Below are 21341 nucleotides of genomic sequence, written 5' to 3'. Positions count from 1 at the left end.
TCACTGGATCTCGACCAACACGAGCAGTAATGTCGTGATACGATAAACCGCAATCGCGATAGGCTACAATACGACCATTATCAAAGTCGTAACTGTGATGGTAGGCATTTTTGCTCCTTATACTAGGCATCACAACAACGTTTCATCAGGCAACACCAGTCAACTGCTGTTTGTGTATGAGAAATCGGTGAGGAACTTTCCTCATGTCAGCACGTTGTAGGTGTCGCCACCGGCACTAACCTTGTGTGCTCTGAAACGCTAATGATTTGTATATCAAAGCATCTTCTTCCTGTCGGTTATATTTCACGTCTGTATCACGTCATCTTCGTGGTCTAGCAATTTTAATGGCCAGTAGTGTAACCTCGTCACTCTGACGGAGAAGTGTGAAGACTGAGTATGTAGCGTTACAGCTACATGTGGCTTTCAATAAGTATTGGAACAGTTTTTTCTGTAAGCAGGTTGGTGTTATTCGGGACCCAATGCATCTTATTATTCTTCACTTCTATGACTACGAAACCCTGTTTTCCAACATAATCCTCGTTGAATGCTACAGTCTTACGCCGTATTACTACGAGGGTCTTTAGCTCGCATGATACCACTCTACTGCTCGACGTCCGCGCCAAAGTCTTCTTGCATCAATGACGTCCCCATCATCCACGTACTGCTTCCGGTAGATTACATCGTTCATAGGGCTAAGTAGATGGATGTCGGAAGGTGCGAGACCTGGGCTGTAGGGTCGACGAGGAACCACAGTCCAGAGAAGATTTTTAAGCTCCTTTCGGATGCACAGATGTGCCTGAGGTTGTGCGTTGTCATGGAGAAGAAGATGTTCGTTTGCATTTTTGAGACGTAGAACACATGACACCATTTTTTCAATATCTTGAGGGTATCGTTGCACCATGGGGGAGGATGTCAAACAAAATAACTTCTCCAGAGTCCCAGAAGATTTTCTTCATAACTTTACCAGCTGAGAGTCAGAGTCTGAACTTTTTGTTCGGAGGAGAATTAGTGTGGCGTCACTCCATCAGTTAATTTTTTTTCTGGTTCGAAGTGGTTAACCTTTCTTTCATGACCTGTTATGGCGTTCGACGAAAAGCTGTCATAATTAGCCTCGTAACAAGTGCAGCCCCACACAGATGACCCTTCATTGCCCTATGTGATCTTCTTTTAGGCAGCAAGGAACCCAGTGGGCAAACACCTTTGAGAACTCCAAATCCTGGACAACTATCAAAAGAGACGCTCAGTTGTGCATCGTGGGTTTTACTTGTGATCCGTTGATCACCTTATGTGAGAGTGTTCACACGTTCCAACATTGCAGGAGTCACAGCTGTGTGTGTCCAGCTGGCACGCAGGACATCTGAAAGGTTTGCCTGACCTTATTGTGATAATGACACACAGCTCGCCCAACGACTCAGTGTGCGTTTGTTCAATGCCATGCCTCTGCAGACATTCTGCAAGCGTCTATGAATATCTGAGATATTATGTTTTTCCGCCAAAAGAAACTCAGTGACAGCCCTCTACTTGGAAAGCACCTTCGTCATAGACGCCATTTTGAAATCTACATGTAGCACCTGTCAGAACTTGAAGAAACTATAGGATATGTTCCATGACGTCCCACAACAAATACAAAATTTTTCAAGCTAACATGGCCGAAAAAATGTGTTGCATTACTTATTGAACTTCCCTCGTACATAGGGTCCAATACTCGACAACCAGGAATCTGCCTAAATATATGGCCAATACATTACAAGAAGTAATACTGAGATTTTAACACAGTTTCATTAGGTCGCTTGCTTGTCTCTCTGACTACTCAGTTCAAATTTTGCAAACGATTTTAGAATGTTTTCTTAGTGAGCTAGATACCTGAAATCTCAGACATAACTTAGAACTCAATGACAATGTAATATCAACTCGTTTACTAGGCTGTCTCATTCACCTAACACCCGTAGGTGTGAGGACAGAGCAGGAAAGGTTAGGTAATATCTGATATCTCGACTATTCTGCACGATTAGGGTGTTGTGTTGGTGGTATCGGAATGCTGCTAGATAGTATGCATGGAACACAATGACGGGACATTGCTACATCTGTAAAAGCTACTGTCGTCGGTACATCGCTGTCTTGGAACGCTGCAGAACCATATGTACCTTCCCATCCAATTAGTACACAAGGGCGCGCAGTCAAGCAAACAACGCTGTAGCCCTGCCTTCAGTTGCGTATTAGCTGCACTGTAGTGTCGTTCTTGTTACACAACTTCGATTTGGTCTCTCGTTTCACTAAGCCTTACGTATTAGCTCTCTGATTACTCATCTGAACATTGTCATTCTGCCATGCCACCTCCTTTGTCGTTTCGCTCCTGTTGTTGTCCTCTTGTACATAATCGAGTAACTGCAGTTAATGACACCTCCCCTGTTGTTCAATAGCTGTTAGGTTTCTGAGTCGACCCCAATCCATACCAAATTCCAATCACAGCTGATTCTACCGATAAGTATTAGAAATGTCACAAGAAATTAATTTTGCTGGCTTCTTTATTTATGTTTTTAGGAAAACAAAACTTAAACAGATGGAAAAATTATAAATTTTTGACACTGTCAGCTGGAGTTCGATCTGTTAATTTAACGTAAACATAGATTCTGATACAAAGTTTTTCATTCCCTTTATCGCGTCTGTGTATTTTGGATTTCAAATTAAGAAATAACTAAGGCGCCCTCTTCAGATCAGCAAGGTTACAAAAACTACATAAATATTAACATTGTAGTTGCTGTAATAGCTGTAACGGAAAAATAACCATTTTACATGAGTTCTTTTTGTCATTCCCAGAGAGTACAGGTCATCAACTCGACTTAGGTGGTAAACCGCTCGGTTGTTTTCGTTCCCTCCGAAGAAACTCTGAATTTGTAATAAAACAAAATTACTTTTACGTGAATTATTGTAGTAAATACACAAATTCCAATTTATTCCCAAGTTTACATTACATCATAATAGCAAAAAGAGTAGACCGTTAAGAAATTTAGCTGTTTCCTAATGGCAAGACAGTCATACAAACGTGGAGCATCAAGATCTGTCAGATGTCTCTGGGTTGGCTGTCGGGAACATACTGCCGGATACCATCAGGCTAACTGAGTAATACAGAGGAATACTACCATATGGCAACAGCGTCATGAACAGTAATAAATAATCTCTAGGTTTCTAAAAATCGTACATGTAACAGTGTGTGAGTGAATCCAAAGTGAATCATTTAAAATGGAAACTCGTATAATGTTTGTTATATAATATGGAAAATACACTAGATAAAACTATTTCGCCAATTTTTAAGACCGGAAAAATTATTTTCGATAATGCAGTTAACATAAAAAAATTGTTATATGTTAAATGAACGACGTAAGAGGTATACACTGTAGATAACACTATGAGTATCGTTCATTTAATAGGATTATGGCGGAATGCCTTGTTTTACAACTTATATTACCAAGTACTACACTTCTTGTCTCACAATAGACATCATACTGAAATTTCCAATTATAGTTCCACTTTACGTAAATGCTGACTTCTAATGCATACATCCATACACCAAACTAGACATAAAGGGAATAGCATCTTGGTATATCACAGTAGCGGATATCGGAAGGAACATGCCATAACTCGAGGTCTAAGTTAGTAGGTGGACATAGACATATTTCATTATTAATGCACAAATATATACCGAGCGAGGTGGCGCAGTGGCTAGCACACTGGACTCGCACTCGGCAGGACGACGGTTCAATCCCGCGTCTGGCCATCCTGATTTGGGTTTTCTCTGATTTCCCTAAATCGCTCCAGGCAAATGCCGGGATGGTTCACTTGAAAGGTCACGGCCGACTTCCTTCCCCGTCGCTCCCTAATCCGATAAGACCGACGACCTCGCTGTCTGGTCTCCTCCTGCAAACAACCAAACACCAACCCCCCCCCACACACACACACATATATATTTTCTTGTGCAGTGATAATACACTAAAGCGCCGAAGAAAGTGGCATAGACATGCGTATTCAAATACAGGGCTATGTAAATAGGCAGAATATGGTGCTGCGGTCGACAACGACTATATAAGAAAAAATGTATCTAACTCAGTTGTCAGAACAATTACTGCTGCTATAATGACATGTTATCAAGATTTAAGTGAGTTTGAACGTGGTGCTATACTCGGCAAACCTGCGATCGCACACAGCATGTACGAGGGGATGATGAAGTGGGGATTTTCCCTTAAGGCCATTTCACGAGCGTACCGCGAAGACCGGGAATCGGGTAAAACATCAAATGTTTGACATCACTGAAGCCGCAAAACGATCATGTAAGAATGGGTACAACGACTCCGCTAATTGCTGAAGATTTCTATGGTGGGCCATCAACAAGTATCTGCGTGCGAGCCATTCTACGAAGGATCATCGATATGGCCTTCCAGAGCCGAAAGCCTGCTCGTGTACCCTTTATGACTGCACTGCACGACACAAAGCTTTACTCCTCGCCTTGGCCCGTCAACACCGACAGTGGACTGTTGATGACTGGAAACATGCTGCCTGGTAGGAAGCGTCTACTTTCAAATTGTATCGTGGGTATCGACAACCTCATGAATCCATGAACGCTGCATGCTAGCAGGGGACTGTTCAAGCTGTTGGAGGCACTGTAATGATGTGGAGCATGTGCAGTTGGAATTAAATGGGACCCCTGACACGTCTAGATACGACTCTCACAGGTGGCATGTACGTAAACATCCTGTCTGTCACATGCATCCATTCAGAAGGACCTTGACAATTCCAGCAGGACGATACGACACCCCATGCGTACAGAACTGCTGCAGAGTGCCTCCGGGAACACTCTTCTAGACTGAACCACTTCCAATGACTACCAAACTCCAGAGACATGAACATATCTGATTCTGCGACTTTTACTACTTCATAACCAAGAGCGATTTACGTAGTTTCATCTGTGTGCTTTGGTAGTCTAGTTTCTTGAATTTCTTCGTGTTAATTTAACATTTAAGAGACACAGCTCGCGCTTTTTCGATTGTGTCGGAAGGTAAATCCATTTTGTGACGTATTAGAAGTTCCTAATCAGGAGTGAATCAAATAGTGCCACCTTACTACTGTTGGCCGTTTCGTTTTTGAATCTCTGCATGTTAATGTAATTTATTAGACGTGATTCTGGCATTTTCGTCAGTCTCTACAGTATAGTTCTGTAGTGCGTGTCGACAGTCCCTTGTCGACCCATACGATTGCCGATCGGTCCGCACCAGTGGCCAGACCAGTTACTGTTCTCACTGAGGTTGACTCCCCACATTTTGCTCGAGTGGGAGGAAACCTCGACGCACAGCAGGTGGTGAAAGACTTCCCAGGGGGACTCCATGGTTAGTCTGACAAACAAGGTCCAGAGGTGTCTGTGGATGGCGATGTCCATCAGCCAGATGCAGTGGCTTGTTCTGTTTCAGGAGAAACCGCTTAGCCTGCAAGATCTGGGCAATCGCTGAGGGCGGGATTATTGGTAAGTGAGAGCTCGAAACAAAAGTGCGTTATAGGGCTCGTTAGGGACATACAGGGTGTTTCAAAAATTACCGGTATATTTGAAACGGCAATAAAAACTAAACGAGCAGCGATAGAAATACACCGTTTGTTGCAATATGCTTGGGACAACAGTACATTTGCAGGCGGACAAACTTTCGAAAATACAGTAGTTACAATTTTCAACAACAGATGGCGCTGCAAGTGATGTGAAAGATATAGAAGACAACGCAGTCTGTGGGTGCGCCATTCTATACGTCGTCTTTCTGCTGTAAGCGTGTGCTGTTCACAATGTGCAAGTGTGCTGTGGACAACATGGTTTATTCCTTAGAACAGAGGATTTTTCTGGTGTTGGAATTCCACCTCTTAGAACACAGTGTTGTTGCAACAAGACGAAGTTTTCAACGGAGGTTTAATGTAACCAAAGGACCGAAAAGCGATACAATAAAGGACCTATTTGAAAAATTTCAACGGTCTGGGAACGTGACGGATGAACGTGCTGGAATGATACGGCGACCGCGTATGGCAACCACAGAGCACAACGTACAGCTAGTGCAGCAGGTGATCCTACAGCGGCCTCGGGTGTCCGTTCGCCGTGTTGCAGCTGCGGTCCAAATGACGCCAACGTCCACGTATCGTCTCATGCGCCAGAGTTTACACCTCTATCCATACAAAATTCAAACGCGGCAAACCCTCAGCGCCGCTACCATTTCTGCACGAGAGACATTCGCTAACGATATAGTGCACAGGATTGATGACGGCGATATGCATGTGGGCAGCATTTGGTTTACTGACGAAGCTTTATTTTACCTGGAAGGCTTCGTCAATAAACAGAACTGGCGCATATGGGGAACCGAAAAGCTCCATGTTGCAGTCCCATCGTCCCTGCATCCTCAAAAAGTACTGGTCTGGGCCGCCATTTCTTCCAAAGGAATCATTGGCCCATTTTTCAGATCCGAAACGATTACTGCATCACGCTATCTGGACATTCTTCGTGAATTTGTGGCGGTACAAACTGCCTTAGACGACACTGCGAACACCTCGTGGTTTATGCAAGATGGTGCCCGGCCACATCGCATGGCCGACGTCTTTATTTTTCTGAATGAATATTTCGATGATCATGTGATTGCTTTGGGCTATTCGAAACACACAAGAGGCGGCGTGGATTGGCCACCCTATTCGCCAGACATGAACCCCTGTGACTTCTTTCTGTGGAGACACTTGAAAGACCAGGTGTACCGCCAGAATCCAGAAACAATTGAACAGCTGAAGTAGTACATCTCATCTGCATGTGAAGCCATTCCGCCAGACACGTTGTCAAAGGTTTCGGGTAATTTCATTCAGAGAATATGCCATATTATTGCTACGCATGGTGGATATGTGGAAAATATCGTACTATAGAGTTTCCCAGACCGCAGCGCCATCTGTGGTTGACAATTGTAACTACTGTAATTTCGAAAGTTTGTCTGCCTGAAAATGTACTGTTGTGCCAAGCATATTGCAACAAACGGTGTATTTCTATCGCTACTCGTTTAGTATGTATTGCCGTTTCAAGTATACCGGTCATTTTTGAAACACCCTGTAGCTGCCTAGGAGGGGAAGAAAGCCAATCTGCTCTCTGTGTGCACAGTGGGTGGAGTCATTCCAACCGTGGAATGGATCCCTGCAGATGTCATGAAATGTCGTGTGACGAGGGCCTCCCGTCGGGTAGACCGCTCGCCTGGTTCAAGTCATTCGATTTGACGCCACTTCGGCGACTTGCGCGTCGATGGGGATGAAATAATGATGATAAGGACAACACAACACCCAGTCGCTGAGCGGAGAAAGTCTCCGACATAGCCGGTAATCGAACCAGGGCACTTAGGATTGACAGTCTGTCGCGCTGACCATTCAGCTACTCGGAGTGGACTGCAGATGTCATGAAGAGCATAGAGTGCAGCCGACTGTAGGTGGTGGCTCACCTCGGTACCACTGTTGTGTGTCGCTTTGGATAGGAAAAGGCCCTCTCTGGTTTCGAGCGGCTGTTAGAAATGGTAAAGACTCCCAGTCTTACTTGCGAGATGAAAGCAGTGCTCAGCATTTGCAGCATAGTCGACCGGGCTGATTGCGGACTTGTGACACACAGCCGAATGGAGGATCTTAATCAGAGGCTCAGACGGTTCTGCGACTGTGTAGGCTGCAGATTACTCGACTTGCGCCGTGCGGTATTGTGGTTTCGGGTTCCACTAAATAGGTCAGCCGTTCATTTCACGCAGTAGGCGGCTACACGGATTGGAGGTGCTCTGTGGCGTGGACTGGGCGGGTTTAAGGCTATAGGGTCGTTGGGAAACACACAAAATGTGGCTCTGAGCACTATGGGACTTAACATCTGATGATATCAGTCCCCTAGAACTTAGAACTACTTAAACCTAACTAACCTAAGGACATCACACACATCCATGCCCGAGGCAGGATTCGAACCTGCGACCGTATCAGCCGCGAGGTTCCAGACTGAAGCGCATGGAACCACTCGGCCAGCTTGGCCGGCGGGAAACACACAAAGGGCTTTAATGTCACTGGGTGCAGGCGCAATACAGGAATGATGTAGATCTAGGAATCATCTGTAAAACACTTATAAATTATCGTAGCTAAGTTGGGAAAGTACCAGAGCTCCAAGCACTAACAGAAAGCACTGATGCTCAAGTCATTATAGCTGGCTAAAGCTAAAGAAGATTTCAGCAGATATTTCTGAGAAGCACCTAATACTGTTCAGAAAGGATAGGCTGATTACAGTTGGTGGAGGCGTGTTTGTAGCTATTAGACGTAGTTTATCTTGTAACGAAACTGAAGTAGATAGTTCATGTGAGTTAGTATTGCCAGAGGTCATTCCTGGCAACCGGAATAAAATAATAATTCGGTCCTTTTATTGACTTCCCAACTCAGATGATAGAATTGCTGAGAGGTGAAAACAAAACTTCAGTATAATTTCAAATGCGTACCCGACTCATACCTTATAGCCGTTGGTGACTTCAATTGATCCTCGATATGTTGACGAAAATATATCTTTAAATACTGAAGTACACATAAAACAACATCCGAAATTGTGCTTAACGCATTCTCTGAAAATTATTTCTTGCAGTTTGTTCATGAGCTCACTCAAATAGTAAAAGATTATGAAAAACCGCCTGACCTCTTACCAGCATACAAGCCTGAAGTAATAACGTGCATCAAAACGGATACAGAGATTAGTGAACACAAGCTGTCGTAGCGAGACTGAATACCGTAACTCCCAAATCGACCAGAAGTATAACAAAAATATACGTATTGAAAAATAGTTTCCTTAGATACAATCTCCACTTGTTCCGAATTCACAATATAAGCGTAGACCATATGTGGTTTGAATTCAAAGAAATACTATCGACAGTAATTGAGTGATTTATACCAAATAAGTTAACAAACAACAGAGTTGGTTCCCCCTTTCGAACACAAAACAAGTCAGAGCTCTGTGGTAGAAACAATAGTTTCCACAACTAAACTTGATCTTGAAGCCTCGCAGAAAATAAACAGAGATTTAGGTCGTATGTAAAGTACTCTGGCAGCAAGACACAATCAATACCAACTCTAAGCGACACTAACGAAAATACTGTTGATGACAGTGACGCTAAAGCAGAGTTACCAATCATAGCCTTCCGAAATTCCTTCACTAGAGAAAAGTACACTCCTGGAAATTGAAATAAGAACACCGTGAATTCATTGTCCCAGGAAGGGAAAACTTTATTGACACATTCCTGGGGTCAGATACATCACATGATCACACTGACAGAACCACAGGCACATAGACACAGGCAACAGAGCATGCTCAATGTAGTTACTAGTACAGTGTATATCCACCTTTCGCAGCAATGCAGGCAGCTATTCTCCCATGGAGACGATCGTAGAGATGCTGGATGTAGTCCTGTGGAACGGCTTGCCATGCCATTTCCACCTGGCGCCTCAGTTGGACCAGCGTTCGTGCTGGACGTGCAGACCGCGTGAGACGACGCTTCATCCAGTCCCAAACATGCTCAATGGGAGACAGATCCGGAGATCTTGCTGGCCAGGGTAGTTGACTTACACCTTCTAGACCACGTTGGGTGGCACGGGATACATGCGGACGTGCACTGTCCTGTTGGAACAGCAAGCTCCCTTGCCGGTATAGGAATGGTAGAACGATGGGTTCGATGACGGTTTGGATGTACCGTGCACTATTCAGTGTCCCCTCGACGATCACCAGAGGTGTACGGCCAGTGTAGGAGATCGCTCCCCACACCATGATGCCGGGTGTTGGCCCTGTGTGCCTCGGTCGTATGCAGTCCTGATTGTGGCGCTCACCTGCACGGCGCCAAACACGCATACGACCATCATTGGCACCAAGGCAGAAGCGACTCTCATCGCTGAAGACGACACGTTTCCATTCGTCCCTCCATTCACGCCTGTCGCGACACCACTGGAGGCGGGCTGCACGATGTTGGGGCGTGAGCGGAAGATGGCCTAACGGTGTGCGGTACCGTTGCCCAGCTTCATGGAGACGGTTGCGAATGGTCCTCGCCGATACCCCAGGAGCAACAGTGTCCCTAATTTGCTGGGAAGTGGCGGTGCGGTCCCCTACGGCACTGCGTAGGATCCTACGGTCTTGGCGTGCTTCCGTGCGTCGCTGCGGTCCGGTCCCAGGTCGACGGGGACGTGCACCTTCCGCCGACCACTGGCGACAACATCGATGTACTGTGGAGACCTCACGCCCCACGTGTTGAGAAATTCGGCGGTACGTCCACCCGGCCTCCCGCATGCCCACTATACGCCCTCGCTCAAAGTCCGTCAACTGCACATACGGTTCACGTCCACGCTGTCGCGGCATGCTACCAGTGTTAAAGACTGCGATGGAGCTCCGTATGCCACGGCAAACTGGCTGACACTGACGGCGGCGGTGCACAAATGCTGCGCAGCTAGCGCCATTCGACGGCCAACACCGCTGTTCCTGGTGTGTCCGCTGTGCCGTGCGTGTGATCATTGCTTGTACAGCCCTCTCGCAGTGTCCGGAGCAAGTATGGTGGGTCTGACATACCGGTGTCAATGTGTTCTTTTTTCCATTTCCAGGAGTGTATATACTCTAGAATACGAATCAAGAACAGTTGACAACATGAGTAACATAGAAGCAGATATCCTCGCAGTAGTGACGTAGGTTAAATCAATAAAACCAAGTCTTCCGGTCCAGACTATACACCAATTACTTTCATTTCATAGTATGCTGATGCGGTAACCTGTTACTTATCAGTCATATAGAACAGTTCGCTTGATGGAAGATACATACCCAAAGACTGGAAAGTGTCACAGGTCACACCAATATTCAAGACAGGTAGTAGGAGTAATCCAGAAAATTACAGGCCCTTAACATTAACGTTGAAATACAGCAGGAAAATATATTCTGTTGGAACATTACGAATTACCTTGAAAAGAATGGTCTATTGGCCCACGGTCAACATGGATACAGAAAACGTAATTCTTGTGAAACACAGCCTCCTTAATAGTGTTGACCGATATTGAAAAGATATTTCAAATTTGTTCCGTATTTCTTGATTTCCAGAAGGCTGTTGATATTGTACCTCAAAAGCGGCTTGTAATGATATTGAATGCTTATGGAATATCGCCTGAGGTTACGCGACGGGATTCGTGATTTCCTGTCGGGGAGGTCACAGTTCGTAGTAACTGATGGAAAATCATCGACTACAAACGAATAGATTTCTGGCATTCCCTAAAGTAGCGTTACAGGCTTTCTTCTGCTCCTTAACGACATAAACGATTTGCGAGAAAATCTGAGCATCCGATTTAGGATGTTAGCAGATAATGCTGTCCTTTACAGTCCCCTTAAATAATGAGAAAATGAAAACAAATTGCAAAACGATTTAAAAGAGCTATCTGTATAGTGCGAAAATTGACAGTTGACCCTGTGTAATGAAAACTGTGTGGTCATCCACATGAGTGTTAAAACCAGTCCGTTAAACTTGGGTTAGATGATAAATCAATAAAATCTAAAGGTCGTAAAATCAGCCAAATGCCTGGGAATTAAAATACAAATATCTTAAATTGGAAAGAACACGTAGAAACTGTTGTGGGGAAGGCGAACCAAAAACTGCAAATTATTGGAAGAACACTTAGAAGATGCAACAGATGTAATATGGGATTAACGGAGTACATAAAGAAAGTTCAAAGGACTGCTGAATGTTTTGTATCTTTGAGACGTAGGGGAGAGTGTATCTCGGACATGACACAGGATTTGCCGAGACACCATTAAAACGAAGGTTTTTCTCGTTGCGACGGGATCTTCTCACACATTTTCAATCAGCAACTTTCTCCTCCGGATGTGAAATTATTTTGTTGACGCTGACCTACATAGGAAGAAACGGTCATCATAATAAAATAAAGGAAATCAGCGATCGTTTTTCCAGCGAGCTTTTCGAGAGTGCAATAATAGAGAATTATTATGAAGGCGATTCGACGAACTATCTGCCAGACACTTAAAGTCATGGTTGGCAGAGTATTCATATACGTGTAGATGTACATCTACATGTGAAGACATCATTAATGTGCCATCTCATCTTAACAGCGTCCGCTTCCGTTAGCTGAGTGTTCAGCGCGACAGAATGTCAATCCTCAGGGCCCGGGTTCGATTCCCCACTGGGTCGGAGATTTTCTCCACTCAGGGACTGGGTGTTGTGTTGTCCTAATCATCATCATTTCATTCCCATCGAAGCGCAAGTCACCGAAGTGCCGTCAAATCGAAAGACTTGCACCCGGCGAACGGTCTACCCGACGGGAGTCCATAGTCACACGACTTGCATCTCAACAGCAGCAACTCGCCGTCTAGATATTCAAGGTTATGATAATATAACGCTTATTAACAGCATCAAAAGCGGTTCAGAGCTGGGTCAGTATTTCAAAATTTGTAATGCAATTTTATTATACAAATTAAGGTAAACTTATTACTTTAAAGAGTTATCTATAGCAACAAGTTCCTGTTTCAACTACACAAGTAAATACACATTATAATTTGAGCATATAAATAGGCCTTTTTGAAGCTACTGTTCGTCATAAATACCGTAAGAACACGATATTAGACACTTCCTGAGACCTTCTGGACAATGAGTCAGTTCCCTGGTTCCTTTTCTTATTCTGAGAATACATTTCAGTTGAACTAAATTTTCATGACACATTTCTTCTAATGCGATCATTAACATAACAACTATTCTTGGTCGCACTGCACATTCGACACTTTGGTAGCTACAACTTCAAGCCAACTTATCCAACTTCTGTTTTAATTTGCAGAAAGTGAAAGTAAAATACAGAAACATATCAGTAAAGAAAATATTTTCTTATGACAAAGAACTCATATAAACTTATGTTCAGAATATAATTACATTCACGTTTCCTTCTGAAACATTAGCTCCGTCAGAGCTGGTCACCAATCTTCATAGTTTTACTTCGATTATCAAGGGTTTGGTGTTTGTCACAGTAAGTGACCATCCTTCTCGTCGCTTATTCTGCTGGTGCGCAAGCCGAGTGCAGCAACTGAAATAGCGCATAAGGTAGGCAGTGGCTTACTTCGTTCGATAACTGTAGCATTATCCTGTCGGCAGTTGATTCATTCAATCATTTGGTGATAAATAACGATGATATAAAGTACCTTACCAAATTAGAAAAATGGGTTTGGAACACCAGTCAAAAATCAATAAATATTCTGTAGCGAAAAAGAGTCATAGATTTAGTCATTAAGCGCACAGAAGTGTATAGGCTCAACCGGGCGAATAAAGGTGGAGGCGCCAGGGCAGTGTCACGCAGTTGTCAGGCCTGGCGGATAATTTTCTGCTCGATCGCGTGGCCAGCCTGAGCGGCGAAAAAGAGACGTGCCAGCAAAGTTTGGCAGCTCGGGGCCGTGGAGTCTGTTGTCTGCCTCCAAGGTAGGGATAAATTCTTCACTTAGTGCAATCTATTACTAAATAGGACAATAAGCGCAATGCGCATAAGTTAACGTCTTTTCGTACTTGGAAACTCTACTACAAAGAGAGAGAGTTGATTGCTCATCCGTGAACGTAAAATACTAACCTTTCAGTTCAAGTTGTAGAGTTTAGTAGGCACAGGAACACAGGAAGGGTTAAAGATGCCACCAACGGCTGTAAGTTCACTGGACTACTGACTCTAGCAGAACCTTATAACGTCACGGCCGAAGCTAGATATTACAATGACAAAGTAGTCCCACACTCTGCAATTGTTGTTAGGGGACCAGATGAAAGAATCTTGCATTGATGTTCTGGGCAAGGTCTTACGAGAGGTGGTTTCCCTTTCTCCAACTATTATGAAATGCCAGGTGTGTATCAGTGTTGTGTGGATTACTGTATAGTGTTTAGGCGTTCTGGATGAAGGGAAGGAAAAGAATGAAATCCAGTGCCAGAACAATGCCTACTCCTCTTAAACAGGAACAAAGAGGCCATCAAGCTGAGTCCCCATCCGATAGACGGATCACTATCTACAGTGTCACATAGCGTCACTTCGTGAAACACTACAGGGTGCTTTGAAATTTAATTGAGGATATTGGGCAAAGACTGAAGGTCGAGAACTTTATTTCACCGCTCTCATTCCCTTCTCGACCAAATATTGACAGTGAAAAGTCTCCACAAACAGGATTCGAACCAGCGACTACAGAGTCGAGTACCACCATACAAATGTGAGTTAGCGTTCTCTGTTATGATAAACGCCATTGTTGTGAATAAATGTTCCCAATTCACTTGATACACAAAACTGAAGAAGCTACACGGTTTTTACAGGGTATACAATGATGTACTGAAACGTAATGGCTCAAACCTTTAACTGAAAATAGTTAAAGCTTTTCAAATAAAGCAAAAATTATTGGTAGTCTACCTCTTTATTCTTCATGTCTAGATATTTATTTTTCAACTTAGTCACTCCATAGCGACGAACACGCTTCTCCCTACAAGACATCAGTTTGCTGATACAATCACCATAGATTATTTGACCGTTTTATGGAGCCACAGCCTCACCTGTGCTTGCACCGCTGCTTCACTATCAAAGTAAAGTCCTCGAAGCTGATATTCAAGTTTCGGAATCGCTCCAAACTCTACCAAACATGCTATGTTTAGCATCACCGTTACCTTCATTATGAGCGCAAACAAGCCCATCATCGAACATTACTGATATCGATACAATCACCACCGAACTCAGTTCTCATTCTTCTATTGGATTTCAGTTGGAGTTTCCTTTGTTAGGATTAGAAACTGTATTACAGCACACTGTTTCTCACGCACCGACATACTTACGTTAAACACCACTATGTTACACGCTACAATTCGGACCTCTCTAGCGGCAGAGGGTTCAAATTTGCGTCAGCCAAGGCGGAAGGTCGATTGAGTAATGTACAAGACGTGTAAGGCATGAGTAGCTACTGAGAACAGAATGAAAAATTTGGAGGCATTAATTTTCAGCACACCCTCTTTATATCAGTTAATGGAGGTACAAAGCTGTGGAGACATCGGGTAACTACGTCTTAGAGTAAGTGGGGTACGTTCACCATAGTCTTCTGTGACAGGGAGGTATATGTTCCAACCAAAGATATTACTGATCGATTTCGACGCAAGTAAAACAGTCGGTTTCTCAAGAACTGTTTGATTATGGACATACGTTTAACATTTTTTCCTAGTTTTCACCAGTACTATCTCCTGTGTGTTCGCAGATAACGTTTTCAAATAATATATATTAGTTTGACAATTTGTCAAATAGTAATAGAGAGCGACTCATGTTTTTTTAGTGATACTTTTCTTTTATCGAATGAGTGTAAGTACAGTGATTCCAATCAATAAAATTACGCAGAGTCTTTTGAGAGCGAGTTACACATATCGTCCCACACTACGACCATTGTGCAACAATAGCTGCGCATTGAAAGGAGAGTAAATATCCAGACGTCCAGAATTTCTGCTGGCACTTACGGTTATTCTGGTGCTGTTAGAAGGCGGAATGGTTTACAAACAGCTTGAAACCTGTAAAAGGCACTCAGTTGTGAAACGCAGAGTAATCATGTAGATGTAGATGTGTAGTATGCTTCCATTTGTTCATTTATTGTGACACGTAACTATTTTTCACAATAACAGAAGTTGGCATGATTGTTTTCACGGTACAACAGGAATTCGTAGAATACTAGGGAAATCCATAGGTGCGAGAAACCATACCCAGACACGCACACGCACACACACAAACACAAACACAAACACACACACACACACTACTGAACATGAGTAATTTTATACGTCATACATGTTAAGTACGAACGTACCATACCAGTGATACTGAGGGCAAGACAATAAATGCCGTTCAAGTAAAATGATGTGTTTACTTACTATATATGTGTACTATACTTCTGTCAATTTTCGACAGTAATATACTCATTTATTTCCTGCAAGAACCCATAAATATGCTTTCGCAGGCGAGATAAGCACCGAATCTGCTGTTTCTCATTCGCAATCTCGAAATATCCGGCCGGCAGGGCCGCAGTGGATTAAGAAATGCCGTTCTATGCGCCTCACGTAGCAGCTCATTTATGGGCTTGTATTGAGAAGAGAAAGTATCGACCGCTAATTCAATACCTTGCGTGCGGCGCACGTGACGCTTTTCCCAAGGACTGCTCGCCTTATTGGTATTCGGTTCCGCATACCGCGTCTTTCACGGATATTCCCTGCATAAGAGCCTATACGGAACCTCTTAGAAGTTTTCCGTTTTCTCCTTTTAGCCGTAACAGACTACCAAAGAACCGATGTTAGTAACACGATCCCATTAATGCAGCTTTTATGGGCTCCCCTTGGGCAATTTTATTGCATGCGAAATTTTATTTTCTCAGAGATTTTCAAGACAGACGCTATTTACTACGTAAGAATTCTACCTGCCCAATATCTCAAAGTTTTAGGGAACACAGTGTTTCGCCATTGGAAATTTGACATTTTGGGCGGAAGATATTTCTATAGCGATTTGCGACAGTTGCTTTGTTGGCAGAAATGTTTACAGCTAATGCTTACCCGCATGAAAAGATATAAGGTCTTGTTTTATTCTGCTGAATAACTGGGTGTTTCCAGATTGATACCATCTACAAAATCATTTAGAGATCGACTCTAAAAATTACAGTACAGTATGCGAAAGACGTACTATCCGTAGTAGCCTTCAATCCATTTATGTTTGTCGGAAGCAGAGCTGTCAGAAGACCATGTTCTTCATCAGAATGTAGAAATGTAGGAATCCGGGTAGTATCTCTCGTCTCTACTTAGCAGCCTCTTACACAAAACCAGCTAGTTAATACGTGGAGAGCTGTGGAGAGTCTAAATAGATATCTCTACAAGGGAGTGCTGGAATGAATTGCCCCCGAATCTTTTATACAGTTCTTGAGGATGAATGAGTGATTACGTGACCTGCACATCACTCGGTGAACTTGGTCGCTTCGCTGACGCAGGAAGCAACCCTCTGTCGCTAGAGAGCTCCGAACTGTGGATGTAACACGGCAGTGCGTATTGTAACTATGTCGGTGTACTGCGAGACCTTCAGGAAACTGAAACCAAGAATGTGAAGAGCTCGTCCACACACTGAGCAACCTCTCCTTCAACATAAAACCGCTGTTACATGTGCTACAATCCGACGCGTTTGTTTCATTGTCATCGATCGTCCTCCATACAGTTCCAATCTAGTCCCATCCGATTTTAATTCGTTCCCAGAACTTAGAGAACACCTTCGAGGTCCTCGCTTTCACAGCGCTGAAGTGGCGCAAGGAGAGGCGATGTTGTTTCTTCGTCAAAAAATGGTTCAAATGGCTCTGAGCACTATGGGACTTAACTTCTGAGGTCATCAGTCCCTTAGAAATTAGAACTACTTAAACCTAACTAACCTAAGTACATCACACACATCCACACCCGAGGCAGGATTGGAACCTGCGACCGTAGCAGTCGCGCGGTTCCAGACTGTAGCGCCTAGAACCGGTTGGTCACCCCGGCCGGCTGTTGCTTCGTCAACAAAGTCTACCATACCACAGCGACATCAAGACTATGGTCTCTCGTTCGAACAGATGTGTTGATCGTCATAGTGACAATATAGCGAAATAAATAGTTTGACGTGAAAGATAACGGCGTATTATTGTAATAAGGCTTGATTTATTTTGAAATCTTTAAGAGACTTTCATAAAAAAAAAATAGTTGGCATATATTTTCAGAGTGCTTCCGTAATCAGTCACCTCATCAGTTACTCTGTAATATCCTCGAATACTGGAACTCCGTGTGAATCCTACCCATTTGACTAGCATACTAGTACATGTCGAAAACGTTTTTCTTATTTAAACTCATAAACGGGCTTAACACTCATTCTAACAGATAAATGAAGTCCATAAATCGCTTCGCCTACAGTTATGTCAGAATCATCTTTTCACTTCATATACTAGTCTATGTTTCATTTCTGGTATCAGCACGACATGACTGAACTTGCAAGATATGAAACGTATGGTCAGCAGTTACCACAATTAGATTTCATTCTTCCTCAAGGTAAGAACTACGCTAACAAACTGTCGTGTCCAATTCCGACAGTGTAATATCACGCATTCTGTCAGACAATACTTCCTCGTATAAGGAACGATGAAACTGATTCGTTCGAAGACTGTACAGTCCAGAATTGGTATCCCATCAGGCAAAGTCGCCAAGAGTCTATCGCTCATCTATCTATCACTTGCGCCTTTCTCCCGCATTTTCTGCGGTGTCGGCGTCGTTAAATCGGAATTGGCATGTTAATTTGAAGAGGTGGCCAGATGTCCTTCCTGCCGCCACCCCGTACCCTCCGGGACAGAAACATGGAAAAGTGCGGATGTGTGTCAAATTTCTGTGAGTCGTGTAACTGTGGCGGGACGTGGGGACTAGCCCAGTATTCACCTTGAGGGATGTGGAAAACCGCCTAATACCACATCCAGGCTGGCTGGCACACTGACCCTCGCCACTAATCCGGCGGGCGGATTCGATCCAGAGCCGGCGCGCCTACCCGAGTCGAGGAAGCAGCGCATAAGCGCTCTCGGATAACCTTTCGAGTGCAAAATCACCGTGAGTATTGAGACAATAATTCCACACACGCACCAAGTCGTTTATTTTCTTTTCGTAAAACACTGTAGCCTGCTGAGTGAAGAAGTCTGTAACTGCCTGCTATACATCCACGTCCGACAGGAAAGGTTGACCTACCAAGGCCTTTGTTAACAGAATGAATATGTGATAATCGGACGGGGAGGGATTAGAATTATGCTCGAGTGTCTTCCACATGCGATGGCATACCTTTTGCCTTAAAACACTCGCGATATCCGATCGTGTGTTATCCTGAAGCAGCAGCGCTATTACAAATCTTCACTTTTTGACAGACATTATCCACTGTACACACTCTCCTACCTCCGATGGACATCTACCGGTGTTTGTCCTTCGGCTACCAAGGAAACAATAACAGGACGTTGGTCCTCTTTCGTCAGATATAGTAATTACGTCGTCACAGTTCACGTTTCAGTGTTTACCGCATGCACGATGGAAAAACACAATTGGTACACTAATCCTTTTCCTACATACTGATGCTTATACACTACACCAGAGTCGCACTATATTGCGTATACATTCCTCAGACGGTAACTTTTTGATCACCCCTCATAGATACCCTGGTAATTTATGAATAATGAGAGACCTTAGTTACCTCTGAGTGAAATTTAAATTCAAACTTAGCTGCTAGAAGTCATAGGAAGGATGGTCCCGTTTGAAAAAATGCTGTGTGTGACATCAGAATATAGTGGGTAGATGCGGCATTCATCATGAGTGTAGATTTCACATCTGAGCACTCTGCTACATACTGGTGTGTAAGTAATATGGCAGCACGTTGTAAGTTAATCAGCTTTCAACCTAGTACGATAATCAGTGGAAGAAACATTTCTCTTAGCATGTCGCAGAATACACAAGAATTCGGACTTCCGAGATCAGCTATGGCCAGGGCGCATCATTAGTATCGCAGAGACTGTGTTTGCACGTGCATAATTCCCTGCCGAAAACGAGCGCAACTGTTTGACGAAAGAACGTCACAGTTCCTCCGTAAAGACGTACGGATAGAGGGACAGTCCACCGTAGGTCAGACTGCCATTTATTTGAATAGCAAATATCAGGATCACATCTCTGCCAGGACTCTGCAGAGTCAGGTGCACGTCAGAGATTTCAACAGCCAACGACCAACGTCATATCACACACAGTGGCTACCAATGGGGCTCGGCCATTGCTAGGTAATCTGATTTAAATGTAGCGTAAATCAGGTAGGTATCCTAAATAATGAATGAGGAAACTGATGACCTGGTAATTTTTGAGAACATATCTCCTCTCTTGGAGAACAGCGGCTCTTACCATGATGGCGGCGGCAAACGGAGCAGGTGCTACGAGCAGTTGACGTTCGTAGAGTCGTAGGGCTTGCTCCGTTTACCGCCACAGTTTACTACCACGGTCGTAGGTCTGAAGGTGGTCTAAAACAGACCGAAACCGGTAACCTCCTATAAAAAAATTGTTTCTTGCCGTTGTGACTGTGTATGTGCATTATTAAGTAAAACTGGTGACTACTAAGCGAGACGCATTTCTCTGTTGTTTTGATTATATCCTACACAATTACTGACAAAACAAATGACCAACAGCGGTGAAGTATAATAGGATAAGACCTTGACATAATTAACATAGGGGTCACATAGGGGGGGGGGGGAGGTGATGAGATGCTAACAATCATTCAAATGAATTAACCGCAAAAATGAAGTGCCCAGTTATTGTCACAATGTTGATTCATAACATTGTAGTACAGACGGGAATAGATCACAGCAATGGCTGGAGGTGAAAGCTGATTAGAAACACAAATATTTACAGTGATGCTTGAAGTGGTGGAAATGTAATTCTGCCCGAATGTTTACCACTATTAGTAGCATTGCTGCATTTTTCGTTTTTTACTGAATTTGGATTGGCCGGGCTCCGTATCTTTCAAGCACTGACAAATAAAAATGCTCCTTTCAATATGCCATTCCCCTTCTCTGGGGAATACTCTGTTCTGTTAACCAATAAAGTTCATCCTACCTCTGTGCACAGAAAAATTTTGCTTCACTCTCTCTCTCTCTCTCTCTCTCTCTCTCTCTCTCTGTGTGTGTGTGTGTGTGTGTGTGTGTGTGTGTGTATGTGTGTGTATGTGTGTGTGTGTGTGTGTGTGACCAATGAGACAACCTTCATCGGCACAGCTGAGAGTCTCACTATAACTTGTAGTTTACTCAAGTGAGGCAATACCTGCGATTAGTATGTCACATAAAAATTTGATTTCTTTGCGGAGTCATCATTTCCAAAGGCCAAAAATTGCGGGATCATATTTATTCTTCGAGATGATTATGTGTGCATCTGTTGCTGACCGGAGAAAACTTTGCTTTATACTTTTGTGCACAGTAGTGCTTTATGTTGAAACGTTTCTCTCTTTCGGGGTTTTACAGCTAGTACCACCTGCGTGTACACAAAGCCTTAGGTGCCCCACGGGGGAGTCGCAAGCAATTGCCTGACAATGCTCTTTCCTGTCCCTCTGGAAGGCTTGTGTGAAATGGCTCTGAGGGATGTGGCACACTCTTACTGTCCCTGCGCTGTCCTGAATACTTTCAACGGGTTCTTTCGCTTCTATGCGGAATGAAAATCAGATCAAGAGTAAATGAAGACTAAGGTCACGTAAGTCAGTTACTGATA

This window comes from Schistocerca gregaria, chromosome 4 (genome assembly GCF_023897955.1).
Source record: "Schistocerca gregaria isolate iqSchGreg1 chromosome 4, iqSchGreg1.2, whole genome shotgun sequence".
Classification (NCBI taxonomy): Eukaryota; Metazoa; Arthropoda; class Insecta; order Orthoptera; family Acrididae; genus Schistocerca; species Schistocerca gregaria.
Note: the sequence above shows the minus strand (reverse complement) of the source record.